We start from the raw sequence: 16965 nt of genomic DNA on the forward strand, positions 1-16965 counted from the left end.
AGACCGATACCCACAAATTTTTAGGAAATGTTTTCATAGAGAGGTTATGATCTTCCTTCGACTAATTTAGAACAATTATAAACCTTGTTGGGCATGGAATCCCCCCCAAGTCATGTTTTGGGGCTCAGAGCCCTAGTTTTGACCCAATCTTGTTGTAAAGCTCCGCGAATTGCGGCCGTGGAGCGTGAAAAGTATGATAGAGTCACAGGGTTGTCTGCCCTATTTTTGTAATGTAATGTCAGTTGGATATACCTACCCATGGTCCGCGGACCATGGGATTTTATAAATAGAGCGAGGCTCTAAGTGTGAGAAGGAGGAAGTAGAGAGATAGGAAGAGAGTCTAAGTACCGAAGTGAAGTGCTTTTTTGGCTCGTAAAGTAGGAGAAGGCTTTGCAGCTGAGTGTGCAGAGGCCTAGTAGTCCACAACTGAGTGATCAGACCCCTAAAGCTGAGTGCGCAGGGCAGAGTTGAGTATGTAACCGAGGATGGAATTAATAAAGAGAAGTTTTATCATAATTCTACGTATATGTTCTTGGGTTAATGCATGTTTGATATAATTTTCAAATATATTGTTTATTTACTGTGCGCACTTGTATGAATGGTTTATGTTGTTAAGTATAACTTAAAACACGCAAGTAGGCTAAAATAATCAACTAACATTAGAAGACCAATAGGGACTTGGGCAATAAAGTAGAAGCGCAACATTTGGCCCTCGAGTAGGGCTACGCGAAGGCAGTATATCAAGTTGTGAGGTACGGGAAAGTGCGTAAGGCGACTTGAGCTCAGGGTCAAACCGTAGACCACTTGAACTCATCATACATCTCCAAGGTGTGGAAACCTGGTTCTATCACCCTCCCATACTACTTCGGGTGAGACCTCAGTTCGCGCTCCACAGACTGTTGCTGAAAGGGCCAGTAGTACCGAGATTTTTTTGGCTAACTTAACTCTGAACCTGGATCAGGCCCCAATAAGCCAACAAATGGTTCTTTTGCTGGGACCAGGATCTACATAAGAGATGTCTGATGTCGTATCACTGGAATTCGACAAAGAAAGGAATTGAAGAGTGGTTGGACAGAAAGATTCACAAGTCCGTGGCATAGGAAAACAGGAATCTGTGGTTATCAAAGGAAGAGTGGTTAGATTGCTATTTATATATGGAAATCCACGAAATTTTCTTTGCATCCTTCCCTCTGAGTTGTACGAATGGATCGCGAAGCTAGCAGATAGCCAAGGAAGGTGTAGGCTCGAAAAACCCGTTGTGTGAACTCCAAAGTTGGTGCACAGACTGGAAGCATCAGAAGATAAGATCGTGCATGTTGTGGACCATTGGCTCGATCAAAATATAGGAGGGTTTATCACTGAGTCCATGGTAGATACTTCAGTCAGCTATAGCGAGGCAGAACGACGCTTCCTCAAAGGACTGCGAGGTAAATACGTTAATTCTTTGAACAATTGGATTAAAATGCCACTATGTGAAAAGCGGGTTATGCAAATAAATTGATGTTTGGGGCTACGCGGAGTGGGAGGATCTACAAAAATGAAGGTAGCGTAGAATTAGAGTCTAGCCCCTTGATTTCACCTCCACGGGAAAGCAAGGAAGAGCTCATGAAGGTTTCATCGAAGCGCGATCAGTCTGATAAAGCAACAAATTCCACGCATACCACCCCCACCTATACCACCACCAGTCTCACCATCTTCACCCCCGTCTTCACCCACACCACCTCCGCCACTGCCACAGTTCAATATGGCGAGTGCGATAAAGTTACCGGTGTTCAAAGGAGTAGGGAACGAAGATCCGAACCAGTTTTGGTTCGTGGTAAAGGCTGTATGGGAAGCACAGGGAGTCACGAATGACAATATAAAGAAAGTAATGCTAGTTAGTGCTTTGCAGGATCGTGCACTGACATAGTACATTAAGCATTCCAATGACAACCAAAACGGAGGGATTGCGGATATCCAAGCTACGCTAAACAAGTAATTTAACAGGCCAAAATCAGAGACACAGTTGATTATTAGATTTAAGGAAATCGCGATGCTTCCAGGCGAGACACCCTAGGAGCTAGATCAGAGACTGAAGTGTATGATTCGTGAAGCCAACATGACCTTGACGGATGAGAAACACCACGCATGGTTTGTATCATCGCTAACACCGCATCTAAGGAACACGTTGTCGCAGCAGAAGCTATCCACTCAGGCCAAGGCCTTGGAGATCGCAATGAGACTGCATGAGACCCCAATACAAGATCCTAACCTGGGAGTCCAGCAAATCCACGCACAGTTGAAAAACTTATGCCTTGAGATGCAGGGTTTGTAACAAGACAGGACGACTTGCCCAAAAGCACATGAGGAGGTATGGTGCATAAAGTGAAAAGGCCAGGGACATGACAACGACCATTGTCTAGTATTTGTGAACTACCTGGCTGCAAGAGGACCAATTCCATTGAGACCAGAGGTGCAAGCAAGACTGAGCGTGATGCCTACATTATGGTGCGTGATTTTTCAGATAAGAGGGAAGCATGCTACAGATAACTGCCATATATTACAGAAGTATACACAGAGTTCCCAGCAATTGTTCTATAATTTCTATTGGTCGATAGGTCACGATGAGCATACCTGTAGAAGTTATGAACTAATGATGGATTGGACTCCTACCTATAGAGTTCAGACCGAAACATGGGCCCTCGATCAAAATGTAGGGATGCCACAAACTAGATTTTAGGGGCGCAAACACGGTCGAGGTGGAATGGGACCAGGAAGGGGTTGTGGACGGCTAATCTGTTATAATTGCGGAGGGCTAGGGCATTATGCTCATGATTGTACAAATCCCACAAGACCATCATGCTTATATTGTACCCAGTTTGATCATGAGATGGAGGACTGTCCCACGCTGATAGCGAGGTTGCGCAATAAAGGAGCATGCCAACCTCCCTCGACTTAGAACCTGCAAATGATGAGGTCTGAGCCGCATGAGGAAGACCTGAATGTAAATATCATGCTCCGAAGTGGTATTACGACAGGAGATGATAAAGGAAAGAAGCTCGAAGAGAGTGCCTGGGTTTGCAAGGCTCCAAAAAAGGAACCAGAATTTGATTTGGAGCGTGCTAAGGGGACATCCATGGAAGCTAAGAAAAGCTTCGCGGAGGCCTCCACTTTAGGTAGTAAAGAAAAACTGGAACCAGAAATGGACCCATCAATGCTCACTACCTTTTTGGAGACATGCATGAAGCCATTGCGCAACAAAAAAGTTGTGAAGGGACTATAAGAACTCATCATTAGATGTGTTGGGACCGCGCCAGGAGAACCACACGTATTCCGGAAGCTCAGGAAGCACACAACACAAACAGGAAGAGAGATGAGATTGACCATGCAGATCGGGGAATATGAAATGGTTCAAGTGATTTTGGATCTAGGATCAGATGCGAACATCCTACCAAAGCAGACATGGGAACGCATGGGTAGGCCTACACTGCAATGGTCTCCTATTCAATTGCGAATGGCAAACCAACAAAAGATCCTACTTATGGGAAGATTGCAGGGAATAACTGTAGATATCGAAGGTGCAAGCATGCTTGCAGATTTCAAAGTGATAGAGATTTTTGATGATAGCAATCCCTATCCCACACTACTGGGAATAGATTGGGCCACTGACAAGAATGTAGTGATAAATCTAAAGAAGTGCAAGATGATTTTTAAGAAAAAGTCACTGTGCATAGTGGTACCTTTAGACCCTAGAGTGGAAATGATTTAGACTATATCTACAAGATAACCACGCGGGAGAAGGACTGGGTGAATCCAACAGTGGATGGCAAGATTTCGTGGAAGCAGGAAAGCTCCTGCACCTCAGATTCGAACGAGGAGATAGAATGGTGGCAAAACCGGTTACACGAGGTAACCACGCTCAGCTGCAACATGATGACAAGGTCATTGCACTGCGTGGCAACAGAGGTAAGAGATCTACCTATGTATGATGGGTTGATCGAGGTGGATGATTTCCTGAACCAATTTGAAAAAGAAGTGTTGGAACAACAAGGATTGGATGCTTTGAAATGGGCACTGCGCGCTACGCCCACAAGATGGTGGGGTATGCATTAAAGAAGTTTTGAGGACTGGAACGAATGTAGAAGGATGATGCTCATGCAGTTTGGAAAGCCTCAAATGTGGATGAAAGCCGGATATGATAGACGAAATAGCTTGCGCACCCACCTCTCCAGAGGGGTATAGGCATATGGTACACAACCTGCATGAACACACACCATCCTCGCAATAGGAAACATGACCAACAAGCAGGAGCGGGTAAGACGATGGCGCGAATGATGACCAGGAAGTATGATAAGACAAAGCACGTTGAAGATTATCTGCGTGGAAGCCTTTGACAAAGTATGCGAAGTATTGAACACTGTCCACCATGTGAAACCCACTGGCTGGGACCTACGCATACCAACAGCCCTATGGGCTTAAAGGACCACATGCAAAAACCTGACCACGTGGACACTTCTAAAGCTGAAGTATGAAGCAAATGCTGTAATCCCTATGGAGCATGCGAAGCCTAGAACACGCACAATAGCACCCATAGATACGATGGTTCACGAAGCCTGAAAAGGAGGGATCACATAACCACAAGAAACAAAACGCATGGGACTTGAGGAAGAAATCCAACAGGGAAACCTTAGACTCCACAAACTGGAAGAAGAAAGGGTACGGTTAAGGAAGAAAAGTGCTTTGATGGACACGGAGGTCAAGAAGATGGAGGATGAAATAACGAAATATTTTCTCGGCAAAAATACTAGGCTTCTAAATCAGGGTGTGTGCGATATCGATGACAGGGTTAAGACCTATTGCCACGAATTGATCAGTCTGATGCCATGGTTTGGACCAAATATTGCTAAGCATAGTGACCAAGGTAGTGCGTTGCAAATGGTGAAGTGCGAGATGTTGACCATAACAATACAAGGTGGGGGTTTTCCTGGAACCATGACGGAGGACAGAATGGAACTCTACACAGGTGGTGTGACCACTTGACTAGCCAAGGGAAGGACAGTATTAGCGCTCCAGGCAATTGGAAGGGAGCGCGGGACTATAAACTATTATGCCCGGGAGCTACGTGATATTGGAGATGCACATAGAAGCAGAGAGTCATAAGGTCCGCGACCGCGCATGGGGGGTTGCACTGCCACACGGGTTGGCCAGAAAGTGATCATTGAAGTCACTATTCACGATGGGATGCTCGATTTGAGGCCAAATGGAGCAGGCGGTAGGCATTTAAGACGCGATTTATGGGCAAGATTTGGGAAAATCTGCCACCAAGAAAGCATTAATGAACCGAAATTGGGGGGAACAGTCAAATTTGAATTCAAAAAGCGATATAAAATACAAAGGGCTATCCAACAAACAACACTTGGTCATTTATGAATTGAGCGATTGAGCGGAGCCCTGAGTATTGTGAGTCGAGAATTGATTAAGCACTTGAATTTGTGAGTGATAAATTGTTGCATAGCTACAATGACAGCAACTAAGGATGGTATGGGGATAGAAGAGGTGACCACCGGCGAGGCCGCACAGGCCCTAACTATAGAGGATGTTCCAAAAGGTGCCATGATTTTGGCAGAGATCCCAAAATCACCACGTACGCCAAGACCCAAGAAGGATAAACAAGCAATGGCTCCCGTACGCGTGTCCCTGCAGAACCCACTACGCAAAAAACTAACAACTATCGATGGAGGAGAAATGGAAAGCTATCACTATAGAAACAGACGAAGAAGAAGAAGATCTGCAAGCCCTTATCATCATAGAGGAAGAAAACGAAGGCATGGAGGTGGATACTCAACCTACGCACTTTGCGACAAAACTTCCCGCTTATGTCCCCTTGCGAAAAGGGAAGGCCAAAGTGCCCAAGGACTTTGACGAAACCAAGAGTTTTCTCTAGACCTTGCTCCTCCCAAATGGCATTATGTTTGAAGGCATGCACCTAGGTCACGTGTCAACCATGAAATTTGGAGAGTGGGACCTCGTTGACCATGAGAAGTTCCCTCACCTTGAGACCGAAAACCTCATGAAGCAGAACATAGTGGGGGTGGTGACGACATTAGAGCCATGGAAGTAGTTGCGTGGTGTGGAAAAGGTCGGGTTGTTGAACCTACTATCGGTACCGCATGTTGACCGCGCCCCAATAACCATTTTTGTCATCAAGCAGTTGCTCTGCCTAGTGCATGATGTGTATTTATGGCTGGAGGAGCCCATCCCCATCACGGTAGACCTAATTCATCACGTTTCTCAGCTTCCATACAAAGGAAAGGACCCCGCGATCATATCGGAAGGGAAAGGTAGTGATTTGGCCATCGCGGAGGCCTTGAAGATGAAGTACAAGATGGAAAAGAAGAAGAGGGGCTACGCCATCTCCAGCATTAAGGACAAAGCAGTCCATGTAGCAACCCAAATCCTCACAGGTAAAGTTATGCGTAAGTGCCACACCGACAAGGTACCTGCGTCGATGGTCGTACTGGCCAAGCAGTGCACTGAGGGGGTCTAGCTTAACTACTCTGAATTCCTCTGAACAGAATTTTTAGAAAATTACCACGGAGCCCAGGAGTAGGGTAAAACCTTCCACTATGCATGGTTGTTGCTATCTATAGTCCTCGTAGGAGGGGAATTGCCGGAGGAAAGTCAATTCCCCATAATTGACAGAGAATTACTGGAGGCCACGAAGTACGATTAGCTCTGGGCCATGAAGAATGCTACAAGGATACGCAACATCAAGATCTTCTGGGTACTCATGGAGATGAACATCTGAATGTGGATCAACCGTAAGCCATGCTTGTCGCCCACGGTGTACAATAGTCTGCAGAGTTTTGCAGAATTTAAGGCAGACATGCATAACATATATTTCAGGGCACACAAGGATCTGATGAAGCATTGGAAAAAAGCTACCCTTTGTAGCCATTAATGACACCATTTTCAATGTCTTGGAGGCATGGCCTCTGGAATGGCATGCCCCATACATTGCAAAACTCGAGAGGTTGGCAGCACAAAAGAAGAAAGATGATGTCAAGTTGCGCATCACACAATTGGCCAGAAAACGATGGAATGAAACAACAACAATAGAAGTGCAGGTAGCGCGGGAAGTGGCATAGAAAGCAATCGAGCAGGAAAGAAAGCAACCGAGCAGGAAACGGCCACAGGAGCAGCAACAGCACAAGAAGCAGCCGCTAAGGAGGGCGAAGGCCAAACAACGCCTTCACAAGGGCATGCAGCAAAGGAAGTAGAAACATAAGAAAGAGGCACGGACCCACGGACCGCATCCACACAGTTAAAGTGCCAACACCCAGCAGAGCGAGCAGGATCGAGGAAGAAGGTCAAGGCCTTAAAATTGTCCATTGACCCGATCACCCTAACCGAGGGTGATATGCATGACATCGGTGAGATGGTACACGATGTCACAAATGAGGCTCTCCAAGATTTCATGTAGGAGAACCAGATTGTGTTGGGGGCCCTCAAAGTATAATTGCAGGAATTACAAAGGCACCCCCCTCAGGTTGGTACCCTTTCAACCAACCTCGCAGTCGAATCCACGGCAACAGAGTAAATGTTGCATGCACGGATGGCGAACACAATAGTGTTGTCGGAAGGGGCTCTAGTGACATTAAATGAGGCTGCCAGGTTTTTGATTAGCATGATGAAAGGTCTCGGCATTAATCTAGCTACCCTTTCGCGCAAGACATTATATCTATTGCAAGATGGGATAACAGTAGAGTTGCGCACTAGGGAGAGCCGCGCGCTCCAAGTCCTCAGCTTGTAGCATTGTTTTGGGGCTCAAAGCCCAAGTTTTGACCCAATCTTGTTGTAAAGCTCCGCAAATTGTGGGCACGGAGCGCGAAAAGTATGATAGTCATAGGGTTGTCCACCCTAGTTTTGTAATGTAATGTCAGCTAGATATTGTATAAATAGAGCGAGGTTCTAAGTGTGAGAATGAGGAAGTAGAGAGATAGGAAGAGAGTCTAAGTAATGAAGTGAAGTGTGTCTTTTGGTCGTAGAGTAGGAGAAGGCTCTGCAGCTGAGTGCGCAGAGGCCTAGTAGTCCACAGCTGAGTGCGCGGACCCCTGCAGCTGAGTGCACAGGGCAGAGTTGAGTCTGTAACCAAGGAAGGAATTAATAAAGAGAAGTTTTATCATAATTCTATGTATCTATTCTTGGGTTAATGCATGTTTGATATAATTTGCAAATATACTATTTATTTACTACGCGCACCTGTATGAATGGTTTATGTTGTTAAGTATAACTTAAAGCACGCAAGTAGGCTAAAATAATCAACTAACATTGGAATACCAGTAGGGACTTGGGTAATAACACAGAAGCGGAGCATTCAGTCCCCAAGTAGGGTTGTGCGAAGGCAGTATATTAGGCTGTGAGGTACAGGAAAGTGCGTGAAGCAACTTACATGCAGGGTCGAACCGCGGATCACTTGAACTCATCAGAAATCTCTAGGGTGTGGAAACCTGGTTCTAGCACCCTCCCATACTACTTCGGGTGAGACCTCAATCCGCGCTCTACGAACTATTGCCAAAAGGGCCAGTAGTACCAGGATTTGTTTGGCTAACTTAACTCTGAACTTGGGTCAGGCCCCAACAAGCCAAAAAATGGTTTCGTTGTCAGGACCAAGATATATGGTGGGCTCCAGTATTGCAGCAATAATGCTGCAACTCATGGGACTCCCTTCTTTACTTTTATCAACCCGGTAGTTTGTAACAAACTTGGAAGCGACAGTGCTGTATGCACAAGTACTAGCTCTTTCCGCAGCTATCACTTGGTCAGCTAGCACAAGTCCGCTAGGGGCTTAAGCCAACTTCTATGAGCTCTTAGAAGAAGCTTTTTAACTGATGGATGAAATCTAACTCAAAGGAAACTAATCTACTTGCAGAAAGAAACTGAAAGCCAAAAAGTAACGCAAACCCTAGCAAACCCTAATTCTACCAGCTAGTCCTACTGATGCAAAGGAGAGAATGCAAACTACTGGAAGAGATGCCATTACTTCTATGAAGGTAAAATACATGTGTCTAGACTACCTCTATCTGAAGAAAACATATTTTTGCATTTTTGAATAAGTTATTAGAATTATCATGCATGTGCTTTTTAACTGGATTTTTACTGTGCAGGGGTGGATCAAGGAGGAGAAATGCTTGGAAGAGGTCGAGAAGGTTCAGAGAGGGTCTAAGGAGTCCCTACACCCTTCTAGAGAGTTTCACAAAGTTTGGCTATCAACAAACCTCATTTGTGAGCTTCTACAGGAAGTCTACAGGGGTTCTACAAGATGTTCAGAGATTTCTACAGGATGTTCAGAAATTTCTACAGGATGTTTGAAATGTGGATTTTAGAGGATGGGTGAGTGAGGGAAGATGCATGAATGGATAGGGAGGTAGGATAGGGGCCTGGAGTGACCCAGGGACTGGTGGATGGAGTGGTGAGAGGGTGTAGAAGGCTGACTTGGCTTAAAGAGGGCTAAGACAATGATGGAGCAAGAAGGTAGGGTTACGTCGGCAAAAGGACAGGTGTGAGATGAGGCACCTAGCTAGGAGATGGAACAACTGGCTCTGATGAAGCTTCGACGGTGAGAGAGTGGTAGAGATGCCCTGCACAATGTATATTTAACCGAATCAACAACATCTTACGAATAATCAAATTCCTAGCTAATCTAATCTAACTGTCAATAAAACGAATGAACAACAGCTTTATTTGGAAAGAAAACCATGTACATCAATCATGCAAAGAAACATTTCAGAGATCTAAACCCATAACTAACTTCTACAAATGAAAATAGTACACTAAGGATTGCATGGTCAAGCAAACTAGTGTTTTTGTTGGGGCAGCACTGTTTCTTCAATTCCAGCCCCTGATCCAATAAGGATGAGGCAAAACAGAGAGTGTTGTTGACCCTTTTCTTGGAGCTTTTTCCTGTTATTATCCTACCAATCCATTTTAAACATCTGAAGCAATTCTATTCATAAACAGTGACCTATTTAACCAACACAACTAAATCTTCCCAACAAAAATATGTTTCAAATGCATAAAAGGAAAACAACGATGCATAAAGGAAAGGTAACAGTAAAAATAGGAAGCCCTAGGCTCTCAAGTTGGGCCCAACCCTGAGAGCTATGGCTCCTATAGAAAACTCAGAGTTGATATAAAATTGGACTGCTTCTCATTATCAAAAAATAGTCATAAGTCAAGAGTTATGCCCAAAATGGCTACAAGAGAACAAAATAGAGCTAACAGCACTATAGTGCAAAATATGCAATGGTTTCCCCAAAATTCCCTCACGAAGGCTGAGGCGTTAACATTTATACACCACGAGGGCCCTAGCTGGCCTCCTAAATCTATGGGACTTGGCTGTCCAAACTATGAGTAGACAGCCCCTTCAAAAATCTGCTTGGCTGCCTTCTAGATCCGGTTTTGGTGGCCTTTGGAGCTCGGAGTTGGGGGTGAAGATCCCGAGGAAGGCTATTTAATGCCATAGACAACCTCCCTACGAATCCTCACCTCAAGCTTGGCTATCTTCTAGCCCATGATTGCTCGGTTTTGCTCCAACATGTGTCAAAAAACCTGAAATGAGCACGTGTTAGCCACCTAGGAAGAGTGACTACCCTTATTCATACAAATGACATAAACATACTAAAAAATAATGCATAAGCTATAAAAAATGAAGGATTGAACAAGGACTAAACAAGGATAATTAGGCCAAATGAGCCCAACAAGTTACCAAATTTGGGGCTCATCATCACCCCCCTGCTAAAAGGGTTGCTCATCCTCTGAGCAACTAGTCCAACTCCTCATCTTTCATTGCTTTAATCACCACCCTCACATCCCAGGGTACCCCCATCGGTAGATCAGTTACTCTACTAATGAGCTGTGGGGTGAGTCTGAGGGTCAATCCTCTGAAGTTGACAACGACCAATGTCTTTGACTTCAGCTTCAAGGACCTTAGGAATTCTTCTGTAATTTCGTCATCGTGACCTTGAAGCTTGTCACAGAATGACATCCAGTGTGCACGAGAAAACAAGTCCACTACCTCAGGGGTTTCCTGTAATTTCTTGGAGTCCGAAGGTTATTGTCTAATGAACCCTCCCGGCATGGTAAAAAACCCTGTTTTTGTTGTTCTGAACTTGCCTGCTCGTGTACAGAAGGAGGACTTCGGGATTTCTCTACACAGAGCGTAGAGCTACGTCTCCGTTATGCACACAGTCATATAAAATTCACAATTTTCCACCGGTGAGCCTTGACAGTGTCTCAATTTTTTCTACAAGAGGGATTTTAATTCAAGACCCTGGAGAAAATCTCGCATGCAGACCACGAAGACAATTTCATGCAGCAATAAGAAAACGGCTTTTGAATTCATAGATAGACTTGCATTCACATGTTCCCTACCCCCTCAACACGTCAAATTCACCACCTTTTGAATTATTTGCATGGGAAAGTTATGTTTAGGCCTACCTCACTGAGAATTGCCACCCTTGACGTGAACAGTCCAAGCTTCTTCGTAATGGCGGGCTCCCTATAGCGCAGCTTCCTGTAGAAATCGTGCACGGCTTCTGGAGAACATTACAGTGGTTCTAGACTTTCTTAGCAGCAATAGGACGTTGGAACAGACCGAGAACTCGGGCTAACAACTTGCAGAGGAGGAGGACGCGTACTCAGCTGCAAAACGGTTGTGAGTAAATGACTGCAGTGTATCATAAGTTATTCAACCGGCCGATTTTGAATTGCTGCGGAATTCATGGCGCGGGGGTGAGCTGTCCCGGTCAATCCATTGGCCGACGTCATAGCCATCATTCCTCGGCGTGTCCCTGACCGCTGAATTCTTCCCTCTGCATTCACCGCCGCCATTCCTGTTATATTGTCGCTTCTCTCCGACTGGACACTTCCCACGTGTCAATTTCCCGTATTTTCAACATAACCAAGCCCATTCAGATCCTACAAGGCCGTCGGACTGGTTGTGGTGGCCAGTTGAATGGCTACCCGACTTGTTCAATCCGTCCATTCTCACAGTCATGCACATTTAGAGTATAGCTTATGTAATTTGACGAAATAAGGTTAGGCACTTACCTGTGCGGCCGTGGACGTGGGTTTTTTCAGGCTTCAGGACGAGGAATGCTGGATCTGCTTGCTGCTGCTTCGTGCACGGGTGCTGGAGCTCCTCTTCATTGGCTGCTACTGGCTACAAGATCTTGAGACCCGATTTCCTGGTGGTGAATGCTGCATGCACCGGCTTCATGAACTGCTGGTGTCTCCATGGTATGTGCTCCAGCCGGATTAGCTGCTACAGGATTCCTGTAGGACACCCTGTAGCCATTTCTCCTCCTGGGGTGCATACTGAAATAAATGAGTCACGTTCACAGGTGCAGGGTCCTGAGATCGCCTTGACAGGTAAAGTGTGCGAGCCTCTGCATTCTTTATTTCCCACTTAAAAACAAATTTTTTTATCTGAGAAAACGGAGTTCTAGTATGATTGTGCAGGCATATTTGACCAAATGGTAGCAATGGTGGTGAAAGGAGGTGAAACAAGTGGAGGATGGAAGAAAAGAGTGGTTGCATGCCTCCTCAACGGACTTCAAGCTTCAAATCCTTCTTCATAATCGATCCTGGCCCGCCCAAAGGATCTACAGGATGTTTCCTGTAGAAATACAGAACTTCCTGTAGAAAGTCCTGTAGCTTCCTGTAGAAGGCTAAACCATCACCAGATTATGTCCAAACCTTGAAAAAAATGAGTGTTCATGGAGGGAGTGTATGTGAGGTTGCCTGGTAGCTTGGTAGGGACCCTTGTCCTTGAGTTGAGAGGCCTCCTTTTTACATTTTTTTCCTGCAACCTGCAACAATTTCCAGAGATTAAACTTGTTTTTTTTTCTCTGTTTCTTCCTTCTTCTTTTTTCTTTTTCTTTCTTTTTGTTTTTTTTCTTCTTTTTTTTTAAGAGATAGCAGGGGCACCTCAATGAGGTTTTCACCCCTACTATCTGCCTTGGGTGCCTCAGAGAGGTTTTCACCCAAGGATCTTTTTATTCCAATTCTTTTTTAGAGAGACAACAGGGGCGCCTCAATGAGGTTTTCACCCCTACCATCTACCTTGGGCGCATCATAAAGGTTTTCACCCAAGGATCTTTTTTATTGCATTTTTTCCCTTATATATATATATATATATATATATAATGATGCTCAGGGTGTGCCCAAAACAGAGGCAGAACCCTTCTCTATGACCAGCACTGATTTTTCCACAGTTTTGATGAACTCTTGCCTCGAAAGAGGTTTCCTGTAGATCTTTAGTCGATGCCCATTGACGAGCATGGGGATGGCTTCTTCATCAATGGTCCGGATAAGGACAGAACCATTGTCATTACACTTCTCCACTGCATATGGTTGTAGCGATCTTGTCCTCAACTTCCCCTTGAAATCCTTATGTTTGGAATCATACAGCAGCGCCCAATCTCCCGGCTGGAATTGTTTGTCATTGAGGTGCCGGTCATGCCATATCTTCCTCTGAAGTTGAACCACTTCTGAGTGGAGGAGGGCCTGCATTCGGTGTTCATCTAACCCATTCAGCTGCAATAACCTTTCTTGTTGAGCATGGCTGAGATCTAGGTCCAGCTAAGCTGCCATCCTCAATGTGTTGTACTCAAACTTGATTGACAGCAAAGCTCTCTTCCCATAGAGCAGCTCATAAGGTGTGAAACTGGTTGTGGTCTTCCAAGTGGTGTTGTAGGCCCAAGTGGCCTCGACCAGGCAATCTGCACAATCCTTTCTGCTGCTGCTCACCACCTTAGTCAAAATCCCTTCTAATGCTCTATTGGTGACTTCCACCTACCCATTTGCTTGAGGATGATATGGGGTGGAAGTCCGATCCTTAATCTTGTGATGAGCGAGCAAGTCTTCAATTAAGTTGGAGGTGAACTGGCTTCCTTGATCGGTGACTAACTCTCTTGGGTAGCCAAATTTGTAGAAGATGTTTTCTCTTAAAAAATCCGCCACCTTTTCTTTTGTTGCTGCTTTGATTGCCTTGGTTTCCACCCACTTTGTCAGATAGTCTGTGCACACAATGATGTAAGACCTTTTCCTTGAAGGAGGGTTGATAGGACCCACAAAATCCATACCCCACTTCTCAAATGGCTGAAGAGTCACTTGAGGTTGGAGAGGCATTTCATCCCTTGGAGTCGGTTTCCCCATCCTTTGGCATTGGTCACATTGGCTGATATATCTTCTGACATCTTGAAGAAGAGTGGGCCAATAGTAGCCTGCCTGTAGAATTTTGAAGGCAGTCCTCTTGGCTGCAAAATGTCCTCCACACAGCCCATCATGACAGGTTAGGAGGATGTCAAAGACTTCCTCCTCCCTTACACAATGCCTTAAGATCTGATCGGGGCCAAGTTTGAACAGGTTGCCCCCGATCCAAGTGAATGAGGCACTCTTCCTCACGATTCTGCTCTTCTCCTTTGAGGATAGATGCGGAGGGAACTGTGCTGAGACCAGGTAGTTTGCTATATCAACAAACCAGGGAGAGAGTACTGAGATAGCAAACAGATGTTCATCTGGCATCTGGTCATCCACTATTCCTTCTTCACCTGCAGGCAAATCCAATCTAGACAAGAAGTCAGCAACAACATTTTCTTTACCTGGTTTGTCAACGATAGTCAAATCAAACTGCTGCAACAAAAGTAACCATCTAATAATACGAGCATTCACATCAGGTTTATTCATTAAATATCTAATTGCAGCATGATCAGTATGTACAAATGTTTGATAGCCAGTGATGTAGTGTCAGAACTTGTTCATGGAATGGACCATGGCCAGGAACTCCTTCTCAGTTACAGTATAATTCAATTCTGCCTTGGATAAGTTTTTGCTGACAAAGTATATGGCATATGGAAGTTTTTCCTCGACTTGTCCTAAGGCTGCCCCTATGGCTTTGTTTGAGGCATCAGTGTGGATGTGGAAAGGTAGGGCCCAATTTAGACCTCTCAAGATCGGGGCGGACACCAACATATCCTTTAATTCATTCAGAGCCCTCTGACAGTCGTCAGTCCATTTAAACTCAACATCTTTTGCTAAGAGGCCAAACAATGGCAAGGCTAACTTACTGAAGTCTTTAATGAATCTTCTATAATATCCCGCTAAGCCTAAGAAACTCCAAACATCCCTTACCTTCTGAGGAGGTGGAACCTTTTTGATGATAGCAATTTTATTAGGATCCACTTGTAATCCTTGGCGAGAAATGGTATGACCTAACACAGTCCCTTCAGTCATCAGGAATTCACATTTTTCAGGGCTGAGGGATAGGTTCATCTCAATGCAATTACTTAAAACTTTTCCCAGATTAGTCAATGCTTCTTGGAAGTTGGACCCATAAGGAGTAAATTCATCCATATAGATTTCCACCGAATCATGAACAAACTCGGAAAATATGCTCAATAGAGCTCTCTGGAAAGTGGCAGGGGCATTGCATAGCCCAAAGGGAAGGACTCAGTAGGCAAAGGTACCCCATGGACAAGTGCAGGTGGTCTTATCTTGGTCCTCCAGGCTGGTTTGGATCTGATTATACCCGCTGAACCCATCTAGGAAAGAGAAAAACTTCTTTCCTGCCAGTCCGTCCAGCACTTGATCTATGAAAGGCAAAGGGAAATGGTCTTTCTTGGTGGCTTTATTAAGTTCTCGGTAATCTACACAGATTCTCCACTTCCTGTTCTTCTCGGGCACAAGCACTAGAGGCGAAACCCACTCACTATCGGAGATAGGGTAGATGAATCCTGCATCCAATAATTTTTGCAACTCTTCTTTGACAATGTCTTTAAGGGATGGATTCATTCTCCTCTGGGGCTGCCTAACTGGTTTAAAATCATCTTTGACGTAGATGTGATGGGTACAGACCGAAGGATGGACTCCTTTCATCTCCTTATAGCTCCAAGCGAAAGCATCTAAGTGATTGTTTAGTAAGCTACACAACTCCCTCTCCTGGGAAGGAGATAGGGAGGAGCTGATCTTTAGAGTTCTTTCGGGACCAAACTCCACATTCTTAACTCTGGGAGAGGTTGGATCAGTCACACAGAGGTCCACTAAGGTGCTGGCTTGGGTATCTTCCACCAATTATTCTAAGGAGAGTGCACTAGGAGGTGGATTTTGAATCAACATCTCAATCAAATCATCCTCCGTTTGAGGACCTCCCCTAGTGGTTTCTATTGTGCACAAGGTTGCAGAGTATACCTCATCCTCATCTCCTTCTTCCAACCAAAGTGGTAAGTCATGCTCTAACAGAGGTTGGGCAGGAGGGTATAGGACTAGCTGCTTGGACATAGGACCATTTTTTATGGTCATGTTTCCTGCTCGGCAACTTATGTAAGCACCCGCAGTGGCTAACCAAGGCCTTCCCAAAATGAAGGGGTATCCAGTAAGCTTTGCCTTGGGCTGAAGGACCAAGAAATCTGCAGGATACTCCCAAGAGTCAACAGAGACCAAGACATCCTCCACAATCCCTTCGGGAGTCACAGTGGAGCGATCTGCCAGCTGCAGGACTGTTGAGGTCTTCCTTAAGGAACTCTGAAGGTTGAGTTTAAGCATGGTGTCCCTGGTCATCACATTAATGGCAGCCCCTAGATCAATCAAGGTATGGGGGATAATGGTGCCATTGATGTGGACATCAACTACAGGACTCCCAGGATCCAAATACTTTGGACAGATTACTTGCCCTAACATAAGATCGGACAGTTGTCCTATGACATTGATAGTTGAGGCATCTCTCTTTCGCCTGCCTGGGTGCCTAAAAAACTTTTCCTTAACCAATTTGTTGTATATCGGTACATCTTTGATGGCCTGGAGAAGTGGTATTTTCACACACAACTGTTTCAGTTCCCCTAGAAGTTCAGTCTCCTCCGGGTTTGGTTGTGTGGTTACTATTAGTCTCTCAGGAAAGGGTGGAATGGCTTTGGGTTCACTTTCCTG

This window comes from Pinus tabuliformis, chromosome 8, assembly GCF_031772625.1.
Source record: "Pinus tabuliformis cultivar Carrire ecotype Pingquan chromosome 8, CPIR1, whole genome shotgun sequence".
Taxonomy (NCBI): domain Eukaryota; kingdom Viridiplantae; phylum Streptophyta; class Pinopsida; order Pinales; family Pinaceae; genus Pinus; species Pinus tabuliformis.